This window comes from Scylla paramamosain, unplaced genomic scaffold (assembly GCF_035594125.1).
Source record: "Scylla paramamosain isolate STU-SP2022 unplaced genomic scaffold, ASM3559412v1 Contig9, whole genome shotgun sequence".
NCBI lineage: Eukaryota > Metazoa > Arthropoda > Malacostraca > Decapoda > Portunidae > Scylla > Scylla paramamosain.
This window is the reverse complement of record NW_026973674.1, coordinates 1,143,095-1,155,000: the sequence shown is the minus strand read 5'-3', so window position 1 is coordinate 1,155,000 and position 11,906 is coordinate 1,143,095. Positions and strand designations below refer to the sequence as shown.

General features: G+C 42.0%; 1 protein-coding gene across 5 annotated transcripts in view; it reads left to right on the top strand.

The window, feature by feature from the left end:
* Positions 1 to 11,906, top strand: part of LOC135096947 (serine/threonine-protein phosphatase 6 regulatory ankyrin repeat subunit B-like) — a 104,311-nt gene that overhangs the window by 80,111 nt on the left and 12,294 nt on the right. The gene's annotated exons all lie outside the window — the stretch shown is intronic.

Here is an 11,906-nt window from a genome sequence, read left to right as displayed (position 1 = left end):
CTATTTATGTAATAATTTGCTATATACATATTACCTAACCTAACAATTTCCATATCAGTACATTCAAAAAGAACATGAAATTCTTCTCCTACTACATCAGCATTACATATGTTATATACCCTATCTTCTCTACTGACACCTTGATACCTACCAACATTTACAGGAAGTCTATTATTACAGCTTCTAAATTGAGTCACTAATAATCTGTCAACCTTTGTTAATTGTTCTAAATACTGTTCTCTGCCAAAATCTGTCTTAAACACCCTATAATTGCTACTTAATGATTTTGTTTCTAATTATGATGCCAAGTTACAAGCCACTGATCTTTCAATCTGTGTTCCATAGCTTTCTTTACCCATCTTGAATTAGGAACATCTTGCAACACCACATAACAATCATTCCACAGTCATTACAAATATTCTTTATACAAGCTTACCATGGAGAAGTATAAAGCCCTAACTTATGCAGCTGCAATAGACATTGGTACATTACATAAGACAGTTTAGTATTTTTACCTGAAATTAGCCTAGACCAATAACCTATCATTTTTTTTTTCTTTGTATAAACATCAAGTGGAAATACACCCAGTTCACCATACACCATGTCATTACAAGTATTCTCATGAACACCCAAAACCTGCTTTAAAAATTTCATGTACATATACTCTAACTCCCTAGCAATATGGTAACCCAAAATTTCAGCTGCACAAGTCAATAAAGGTAACACCGTGGTGGTAACTAATTTGAGTTGTATATCCACTGGCAAGTCAAACTTCCTACACTTACTTATTAATGAGTACATTGCTCCTGTGGCTTTCTCCTTTAGCTTCACCTTTGTGAAACCTCCCATTATAATTTAATAATACTCCAAGATACTTATACTATGTCACTACTTTAATGTTTTCACCACCAAATTCAAGTTCATAGTTAAATTTTGTCTTGTGTTTCATTAATGGTAGATAAGGTGTTTGAATAATCATTAAGTCTTTCATTAAGGATGGAGGTGAACAGCTTCCCCATGCAGCTAAGTAAGGTGATGCCCCTGTAATTACTAACATCCTGGATGTCTCCCTTGTTTTTATAGAGTGGCACTATTGTCTGGTGGTAGACTGATAAGTGTTCTTGAAAGCACTCACAGGTGTCACAAAATCAGTCTTGTATTTACACTGAGTGCATCAGATCCTACTTGAAGGCAAGCATTCATAAAAAATGTAAACATGCAATTCACAGGGAGACCAGCAAACAAAAGTACACAACTCACATCCAACACTTGAAAAAAATAAGCACGATGGGATTCTTTAAACGATCGGCTGTTTAGTCCTGCTCCTGACGACAAGTCTTGAGCCACGTGCTGACTGGCGGCAGCGTGGAGGGGCTGGGAGGTGAACGCGACGTGTTCTCCGAGCCGAGCTCTGCTACCGGCCCCAAGAGACTCTCTGAAGGGTTTTAACCTAAGCTAACCTAGCCTACCCTAAGCCATCTATCCTAAGCAGGCATAACCTAACCTAACCAACCCATGCCTGAGGAGGATAAATTGCTACAGTACGACCAAACCACAAACTTCAAAACTGTGATGTCCATTATTGATTGTTATGTTATGGACGATTTTGAGCACAAAACACACTGGAATCACTTCACTCTGCAGCCTCTTCTTCTCTCGTCCCCCGGTGACCTTGGGGACTCGTTGGGAAGAGGGGTTTATGGGCGGGGAATGCGGAAGTGCTCGTTTTTTGTACTTGAATGGAGACGAGAGCTTAAAATAAGGCAATCTAACCTGACCTGATCTGACCTGACCTGACCTATCCTAACATAACCTGATCTAACCTAACCTAACCATTTTCCACTTCCTGTCCAACCCTTTAGGCATGAATACAAGTGCATGGTTTGCCTGCTTCAGACTCTTGCCACGGTCTCCAAAATCCTTCGTACCAATGATGGAATCAGAGGCCGGGTCAAAATGGAGAGATTCTCTGACGGTCACTGCATCAAATGCATGCCACAGAGTCTCTTCCTTCGACGTCGTGTCTGCTCTTCCTCAGGACTGTGAGTTTGTTTGCTCCAGCCTGCTTGGATGGAAGTTTGCCTTAGCCAAAGGTGAAGATTGGAACTGCTGGGGAGTGAAAAAGTAGAGCTTTAAAACCTACACGCCTTAGGACTATGGTAACGCAAGGCCAGAGTGAACCTCCTCCCTTGTCCCCCATATCTTCTGCCCTTCTTATTTCCTAAGCCATTAATTACCTGTCCTCTGATAAACTCCTGCACTTGAGGGCTTGCATATGGAGAAATGGAGTTTTCAACTGCTGTGGACTCTTCAGGGTCTGCTACCTCAATCCCTTCACTTGTTTTCTGAGCTCGCTGATGATGTTCTACAACAACCTGATTTTTCTACACCCTGAAAACATTTCATAAATATTTCAGCTGTTTTGTTGATAATTATCATAACTTCAAAAACTCCAATTTGTCTTTCATATACCAGATTCACATTTGTAGCTGCCTCTACAAAGTGGTGTTTTCACACAAAACAAAACAAAAAGTTATAACAACGGTTCAAAGACAAACGTGAACTGACGCGGAAAACTCGATAAAGTATACAATTATAGCACTTACAACATTGTGAAGCAAATATCAGCAGTCACCAGGCTTGGGGTGACGCTGTGGTGGTGTCTGGACTGCTCCCCCAAAGCTGCTGCTCAGTGATGGGGCACTGTGCGGGCACCTGACGAGGGACGCCACCTGCCGGACAGGCAATGCGTCAGTCACGGTGGCTTTCGAGTGTGTACATTCACACGGTCTACACTTGCCTCGGGAGAGCCCACACTGTCATCTTACTGTTGAGGGCTTTATGAGAGACCACAGTTTTCATCTAGCCTGGCTAGTTGCAGCTGCAAGTAATGGCTCAACATTGCCTCAAACTACCAGGTGTTTTGTCTCTGGCGACAGAAGCCTGCATTCCAACCACTAGCACATGTACATGGGTGTGGCAGATACATAAATTGGTGGTGTGTGCACCATCTGCAGGCAAAGTGTCTCATGGAGGTGACACCAGTATCACCATTTGTAGGAACAGGACAAACCATGATTTACTTCATAAAAATAAAACATTGAAATGTAATGACAAACAAATTCAAAAGAAATTCTACTGTTATCAATATAGTAATAAGCAAAAGTTACTCAAACAAACATACTGCATTAAACAATAAATGAAAATATATATCAAGGTATTCTGCATGAATGAGCCTTTGTCACACAAACAGCTATACACACACACACACACACACACACACACACACACACACACACACACACACACACACACACACACACACACACACACACACACACACACACACACACAAACAGACACACACACACACACACACACACACACACACACACACACACACACACACACACCGTGTGGCGCACGCCTTGAGCAGACGTGTTGTGAGAGGGCTCCAGAAGAAATACAGCTTTGCCAGATAGAAGTTGCAATAAACACAAACTTCAGGGCCTAAGGCATAGAGATATGCTATATGTACTGTACTGCCCTGTATTCGGAAAAAAAATAAATAAAATAAAAAATAAACAAGAGAAATGACAGAGGGTGGTGGTGCCGGAGCGACAGGTGGAACAGCTGATGAGCGTAAACAAATGGCCGGAGACGAAGACAAAGACGGAATGGAGAGTTGGTCAGAAGAAGTACGTAATAGTCCACGTATGAAGGACTTCCAAGGCTTTAGACCAGCAGAAACAGAAATGCCAAGAACGACCGTGTTTAGAAAGTGTCTGATGCTCGAGAACACTGTGCATGAATTGACGGTTAGGGTAGTTTCTCTAGAAAGAGAAAATTGCGATTTAAGGAAAAGCTGTGGCAGTTATGCAGAGAAAGTTAAGGACTGTGTTAGGACAGTAAGTGTAAATACACAAAACATCAATGAAATCAATAAAAGGCAACAGGACTGGACAAAAAAAAAAAATAAATAAATAAATAACAAAAATAAATAAATAAAACAGGAAGAGGAGAAAGTGAATATCAAAGACATTATGGAAATGCAGTTGAAGGAAGAGATGGAAAATTCTGTGGTGAAAGTAATCAAGCAAAAGGAGAAGTTAGTTAGAGACACAGTAGTAAAAAAAAAAAAAAAAAAAGTGTGGGGTAGTGTTTGATGTCAAGGATGAAGTGAAACCTATCAAATATGAAAGAGAGAAATTTGATAGAGTCAGTCAAGAAAGTGATTAGTCAAGCTGTTGAGGAAAGTGACAGCACAGTTGAGAGACTGAAGAAGCGACAAGGATTAGCAAATATGTGCAAGGAGCTAACAGGCCAATCAAAGTTAGGTTTGGGTCCCAAATTGCAGCCAAAACAGTTCTGTCTAGTGCCTGGAAGCTGTCAAAAAAAAAAAAGACGACTTTAAACAAATATAGATAAGAAGAGACTTAATTGAAGAGGAAAGAAAGAAAATGAACGATATGTTGAATCAGGCAAATGCAAAAAATGAGGAAGGAACCGAAGAAGAGAAAAAGAAATTCTACTGGAAAGCAGTAGACATGAAACTAAAGAAGTGGTTTGCAGGAAACAGGGAGAGGCATTGAAAGAGCTAAAGGTGGCATACACCAATGTCAATGGCATATTATCAACACAAGAAGAGTTAAATGGTTTCCTAAGAGAAAATAAGCTTGACAGTAAGGGAGTTACTGAATATAAATTAAGTGATGAAGTTACTGCAGTTAATATTGATGAAGTACAACATGTGGATGAAGAATAGAAAAAAAAATAATCAGGGTGGTGGAGTAAGGACGCTGACAAGGAAAGAGCTACAAGTGAAAGAAGTGTTCCTTGGAGAAAGACACGAGGAAATGATTGAAGTGAAAGTGAAACAGGCAGTAAATGGTCTAAGGACCTTTGTTGTGGTATATGTCCCACCTAAGACAAGCTCATGGGATTTAGATGAATATAATACTCTACTGAAAGACACAAGAGATTGTTTGGACAGAATAATGAGTAAGAATGACAGGCTAGTACTGCTGGAAGATTCGAACAGCAACTATGTTTGTTGGGAAGATTTGACAGCCATGGGAGGTATCATGTCACGGGGATGGAGACTCTTGACACTGGCAAAGAAAAACACACTTGCCCACTGGGTTAGAGAAAATACAAGATACAGAAAAAATGAAGAACCACCAAGACTAGATTTAGTGTTTACACAAGAACCAGAAATTGTTGATAATATGGAATACAAACGTCCAGCAGGAATAGTGACCACGAGGTAACAGAACTAAACTTTAAAGAATTTAAAGAAGAATTAAGGAGAAGAAACCACAGGATTGGAAGATTCAGTCATAAGAAAGGAAAATTTGATCAGTGAGGAGTGAGGAGGTGAGACAGAGGGTGGTACATTGTATTGGAACCCCTGTGGGTTTGAGACACTTGGTGGAAGCAAGTGGAGAAAGGTATTTTTGGGAGATTCAGAGAAGATAAAGGAAATGTGAGGAGGACAACCAGTGTAGAGAGAGAAATAAGGTGCATAAAGGAACTGATCTCTGGCATTCTGGAAAAGCAGGACAAGAAATGGTGAACAAATGTTGTGGTTAGCTATGGTGAATAAAATGGACCGATGGGTGGAGGAATTTACAAGATACAGAGGGGAGGAGGAACCATCTATGCCAGACCTGGGTTTTACATAAAAACCGGAGCCCAATTAAACACTTAGGCCCAATGGAAAAAAGTGACAATGGATGAGAGACTACTTAAAGGATAGAGAAATGAAAACTGTGATCAGGGACACCTGTTCAAGATGGAGTAATGTAACAAGCGGAGTACTACAGGGGTCAGTGTTAGCACCCGTTATGTTCCAAATGTATATCAATGATATGCAGGAATGTTTGACCAGTTATTTTAATCTGCTTGCTGGTGATGCAAAATTGTTAAGAGTAACAAAGAGCCATGCTGATTGTATGGAGCTGCAAAGAGATATTGACAAGACTTATGGGTGGAGCAAGAAGTGGAAATTGGAACTGAATGCTAACAAATGCCATATGAAAGAACTGGGAAAGAGTAAAAAAAAAAAAGACCTGCATGGGACTATAAAATGAGGAGGAAATAATAATGAAAAGCAAGGAGGAGAAAGACCTAGGAGTGGTTATTCAAGATACCCTGACCCATGAACGGCGTACAAGTGAGATACCAGGCCTGACGTACAGGATGTTAACAAATGTTAGGGTGGCATTTCATTACATGGACAAGACTAAGATGAAAAAAATTATAGCCACTATGCTACGTCCCAGGCTAGAACGTGCAGCAGTGGTGTGTTCTCCGCATATGAAGAAGGACATGAAGAAGTTGGAAATAATTCAGCGGGCAGTTACAAGGATGGTACCGGAGCTGAAAGAAAAGACCTAACGTACAGAGAAATGTTGAAAGAAATGTGACTGCCAACTTTGCAAGTTAGAAGAGAAAGAGGAGATCTAACAACTATGTATAAAACAGTTAACCGCACTGAGAAGACAGACACACAGGACCTGGCAGTGCTGAAAGAAGACGAAACTGGACGGACAAGAGGGCACTTAAAGAAGAACAGGAAGAGTCAGTGTTTGAGGGACATCAAGAAGTACAGTTTTCCACACAGGAATGTGGATATCTGGAACAGCAGAAATGAAGAGGTTGTTACAACACCAAACGTGGATAAGTTTAAGGAAATGCTGGATAAATATAGATATGGAGATAGGACACTACGAGCCCTGCTGGAATACACACACACACACACACACACACACACACACACACACACACACACACACACACACACACACACACACACACACACAATGATATGGCATTGGCCTTCACCGCACAAGACAGGTGAAAAATGAATGTAAGAAGGAATATGGCACACACTAAGACATTACCTTGTGCGGCGTCCCGGCTAACATGTGGTGGAAGGTCCGGGATGATCATGTCATCACTCGTTTTCAGCCGTCCAAAACTTGTCCCGTAAACATCTGCACAAATAACCAGGTAGTAAACATCACATGGTGGTATCGCAAACATTTTGTTATTTTAGCATCCTACAATAATAACTTGATTACAATTAATTTCTCCCTATAATGTGGAAGCTATACCTGTGAAGTTTCCGTGTCCACTCGGGCATCAGTCCTGGATGCTTCATGTTCTACTGGGGACAAAATTAAAACATGAACCGTAGAAAAGAAAAAAAAAAAGGAGTATAAAATAAATAACTGCCTGTACAAATATAACATGTAAATATGCAGCTAGGGAAATGTGGAATGAGATGTTCCAAGTTATTTGATGTTTACAGTATGTGCTCACAATTCTGTTTGCACTGTTCATTTGAAGGAAAACAATTATTAAACAGCTATTTATGGGAAGGAATATGGCACACACTAAGAAATAATAAACAATTAAGGTGTGTGTATATACACATCTATGCACCTTCAAGTGTCCCACTGCCGTGACCACCGTGGCTGTCCTGTACAGGACTGTCACCTCAAGGACTGCCATCTATGCACCTTCAAGTGTCCCATTGCTGTGACCACCGCGGCTGTCGTGTACAGGACTGCCACCTCAAGGAATGCCATCTATGCACCTTCAAGTGTCCCACTGCCGTGACCACCATGGCTGTCGTGGACAGGACTGCCACCTCAAGGACTGCTACCTATGCACCTTCAAGTGTCTCACTGCTGTGACCACCGTGGCTGTCATATACAGGACTGCCACCTCAAGGACTGCTACCTATGCACCTTCAAGTGTCCCACTGCTGTGACCACCGTGGCTGTCCTGTACAGGACTGCTACCCAAGGACTGCTACCTATGCACCTTCAAGTGTCCCACTACTGTGATCACCGTGGCTGTACTGTACAGGACGGCCACCTCAAGGACTGCTACCTATGCACCTTCAAGTGTCCCACTACTGTGACCACCGTGGCTGTCCTGTACAGGACGGCCACCTCAAGGACTGCTACCTATGCACCTTCAAGTGTCCCACTGCTGTGACCACCGTGGCTGTCATGTACAGGACTGCTACCTATTTACCTTCAAGTGTCCCATTGCTGTGACCACCGTGACTGTCGTGTACAGGACTGCCACCTCAAGGACTGCCATCTATGCACCTTCAAGTGTCCCATTGCTGTGACCACCATAGCTGTCGTGTACAGGACTGCCACCTCAAGGACTGCCATCTCAGCAAATTCCAGTGCACTGAGAATGACACGCTGAAGAAACAAAAAAATTGAATAAATAAGCAACAACAATAACAAAGCTGTACAACACAAGCTGTGTTGTACAGTTTTGAGGCAATGTTAAAATGTAGCCAACATTTGATATACACTATTTTACAAATCACAACCGTGCCGTGCTTCACAGTGTCTCAGGAAAGCATCGTCACCAGCGTGCATCCAGACAGTAATGATGGTTGGGTACAACAGTACTCACCGCATTAAGTCAGCAACTCTCAAGATAATTCCAGTACATTTTAATACAACTATGAGTACTGCCAAAATTTCTCATCATACGATGTAAACACTGCATTTTAAAACATGTATATTATCAGGGACAAAAAACTCAACTACTGAAAATAGCCTCTCATCACGTACAGGACGGCATTACTGAGAAGACGACCCTTGCTCCCAAGGAAACAAAGAGGAAACGGTCATCACAGACCACCTGGGTGTGTTTCTGGCGTGCTGCATTCAGGCTTTTCACCCACCGGAACTGTCTGAAAATGTAGTGGAGATGTAATAACCAGAAAGTGATTATAAATACATACCTACACTCAATACTTGTGCACCACACAACTTGACATAAAATCATCAAGGAATGAGAGGTGAAAATACTGAAAGACTTTAGATCCCAAACTTCTAAGTGCTGTTTTGTCTTTAGAGATATTGCTGCATTTTGCTGTTTTTCCACATGAATTTCTTTCTTAGAAACCAATAACCTTGCAAAGAGATATTTGTACAAGCAATCTACTGCAACACTATGCCCAGGAAACTACACCTGCTTATGAAAATGTGCACCTGGTCTTCAGGTGAATCCTGTACAACATTTGATATCCACACACACTCTGGATGCACACATCATCTTTTGTCACATCCTGCCAGGAATTTCCTGCCACACAGTTACTCATCAACCCATTACGTGAAGAAACAATCGAAGGTAAATTTCCTCCTTCTCTACTAATTCCTTATGAGTTCTAGTCAAGACGGCCCCTAACCACGACGGCCCTTCACGACGGCCCTCCCCCACGGCCCCGTGTTTACCAGGACGGCTCTTTGTTTACCAGTGGAGCCCCATTTTGTAGGACGATAATAATAATTCACACGTATTTATTACATTCTCAATTCTCACACATACATACATACAAATAATAATATAAATAGGGGCTCCTGTACATGTCCAATCTTCTAGAGAGACGTAAAATACAATAGGAAGTAATAATTTTTTAAAAGATCTAAAATTCAAGGTTCTTTGGATCCTCAGGACGCATTGCTTGTCGAAGTCGGTTGGCCCGACAAATAAGTAATCTAGGTTTTGGTACACTGGCCTCAGGGTCTTCAGGTTTTATTTCTTTCAATATTGCGTCTTCCACAATTGCTGCTGCTGACCTAAACACATCTTCTCTTGCCTTATTCTTTATATCAGCAACGATATTAATGGCCTTCTGTTTTCCTGGTTGAGCGGGGTGGCAGTGATTGTGGAGACCAGCTGTGAAGGTTTCACCATCTTGAATTACAGTAGCTTTGCACGTTGTGGTTTTATTTCGTACACTACATCGCCACGTGGTCTCTTTTTTTTTTTTATGTACTGGCCAAGGGCAACAAAAATCTAATAAAAAAAAATGCCCACTGAAATGCCAGTCCCATAAAAGGGTCAAAGCAGTGGTCAAAAATTGGTGGATAAGTGTCTTGAAACCTCCCTCTTGAAGGAATTCAAGTCATAGGAAGGTGGAAATACAGAAGCAGGCAGGGAGTTCCAGAGTTTACCAGAGAAAGGGATGAATGATTGAGAATACTGGTTAACTCTTGCGTTAGAAAGGCGGACAGAATAGGGGTGAGAGAAAGAAGAATGTCTTGTGCAGCGAGGCCGCGGAAGGAGGGGAGGCATGCAGTTAGCAAGATCAGAAGAGCAGTTGGCATGAAAATAGCGGTAGAAGACAGCTATATATGCAACATTGCGGCGGTGAGAGAGGGGCTGAAGACAGTCAGCTAGAGGAGAGGAGTTGATGAGACGAAAAGCTTTTGATTCCACTCTGTCTAGAAGAGCAGTATGAGTGGAACCCCCCCAGACATGTGAAGCATACTCCATACATGGATGGATAAGGCCCTTGTACAGAGTTAGCAGCTGGGGGGTGAGAAAAACTGGCAGAGACGTCTCAGAACACCTAACTTCATAGAACCTGTTTTAGCTAGAGATGAGATGTGAAGTTTCCAGTTCATATTATAAGTCAAGGACAGACCGAGGATGTTCAGTGTAGAAGAGGGGGACAGTTGAGTGTCATTGAAGAAGAGGGGATAGTTGTCTGGAAGGTTGTGTCGAGTTGATAGATGGAGGAATTGAGTTTTTGAGGCATTGAACAATACCAAGTTTGCTCTGCCCCAATCAGAAATTTTAGAAAGATCAGAAGTCAGGCGTTCTGTGGCTTCCCTGCGTGATATGTTTACCTCCTGAAGGGTTGGACGTCTATGAAAAGACGTGGAAAAGTGGTATCATCAGCATAGGAGTGGATAGGACAAGAAGTTTGGTTTAGAAGATCATTAATGAATAATAAGAAGAGAGTGGGTGACAGGACAGAACCCTGAGGAACACCACTGTTAATAGATTTAGGAGAAGAACAGTGACCGTCTACCACAGCAGCAATAGAACGGTCAGAAAGGAAACTTGAGATGAAGTTACAGAGAGAAGGATAGAAACCGTAGGAGGGTAGTTTGGAAATCAAAGCTTTGTGCCAGACTCTATCAAAGGCTTTTGATATGTCCAAGGCAACAGCAAAAGTTTCACCAAAGTCTCTAAAAGAGGATGACCAAGACTCAGTAAGGAAAGCCAGAAGATCACCAGTTGAGCGGCCTTGATGGAACCATTACTGGCGATCAGATAGAAGGTTGTGAAGTGATAGATGTTTAAGAATTTTCCTGTTGAGGATAGATTCAAAAACTTTAGATAAGCAGGAAATTAAAGCAATAGCACGGTAGTTTGAGGGATTAGAACGGTCACCCTTTTTAGGAACAGGTTGAATGGAGGCAAACTTCCAGCAAGAAGGAAAGGTAGATGTTGACAGACAGAGCTGAAAGAGTTTGACTAGGCAAGGTGCAAGCACGGAGGCACTTTTTCGGAGAACAATAGGAGGGACCCCATCAGGTCCATAAGCCTTCCGAGGGTTTAGGCCAGCGAGGGCATGGAAAACATCATTGCGAAGAATTTTAATAGGTGGCATGAAGTAGTCAGAGGGTGGAGGAGAGGGAGGAACAAGCCCAGAATCGTCCAAGGTAGAGTTTTTAGCAAAGGTTTGAGCAAAGAGTTCAGCTTTAGAAATAGATGTGATAGCAGTGGTGCCATCTGGTTGAAGTAGAGGAGGGAAAGAAGAAGAAGCAAAGTTATTGGAGATATTTTTGGCTAGATGCCAGAAATCACGAGGGGAGTTAGATCTTGAAAGGTTTTGACATTTTCTGTTAATGAAGGAGTTTTTGGCTAGTTGGAGAACAGACTTGGCATGGTTCCGGGCAGAAATATAAAGTGCATGAGATTCTGGTGATGGAAGGCTTAAGTACCTTTTGTGGGCCACCTCTCTATCATGTATAGCACGAGAACAAGCTGTGTTAAACCAAGGTTTAGAAGGTTTAGGACGAGAAAAAGAGTGAGGAATGTACGCCTCCATGCCAGACACTATCACTTCT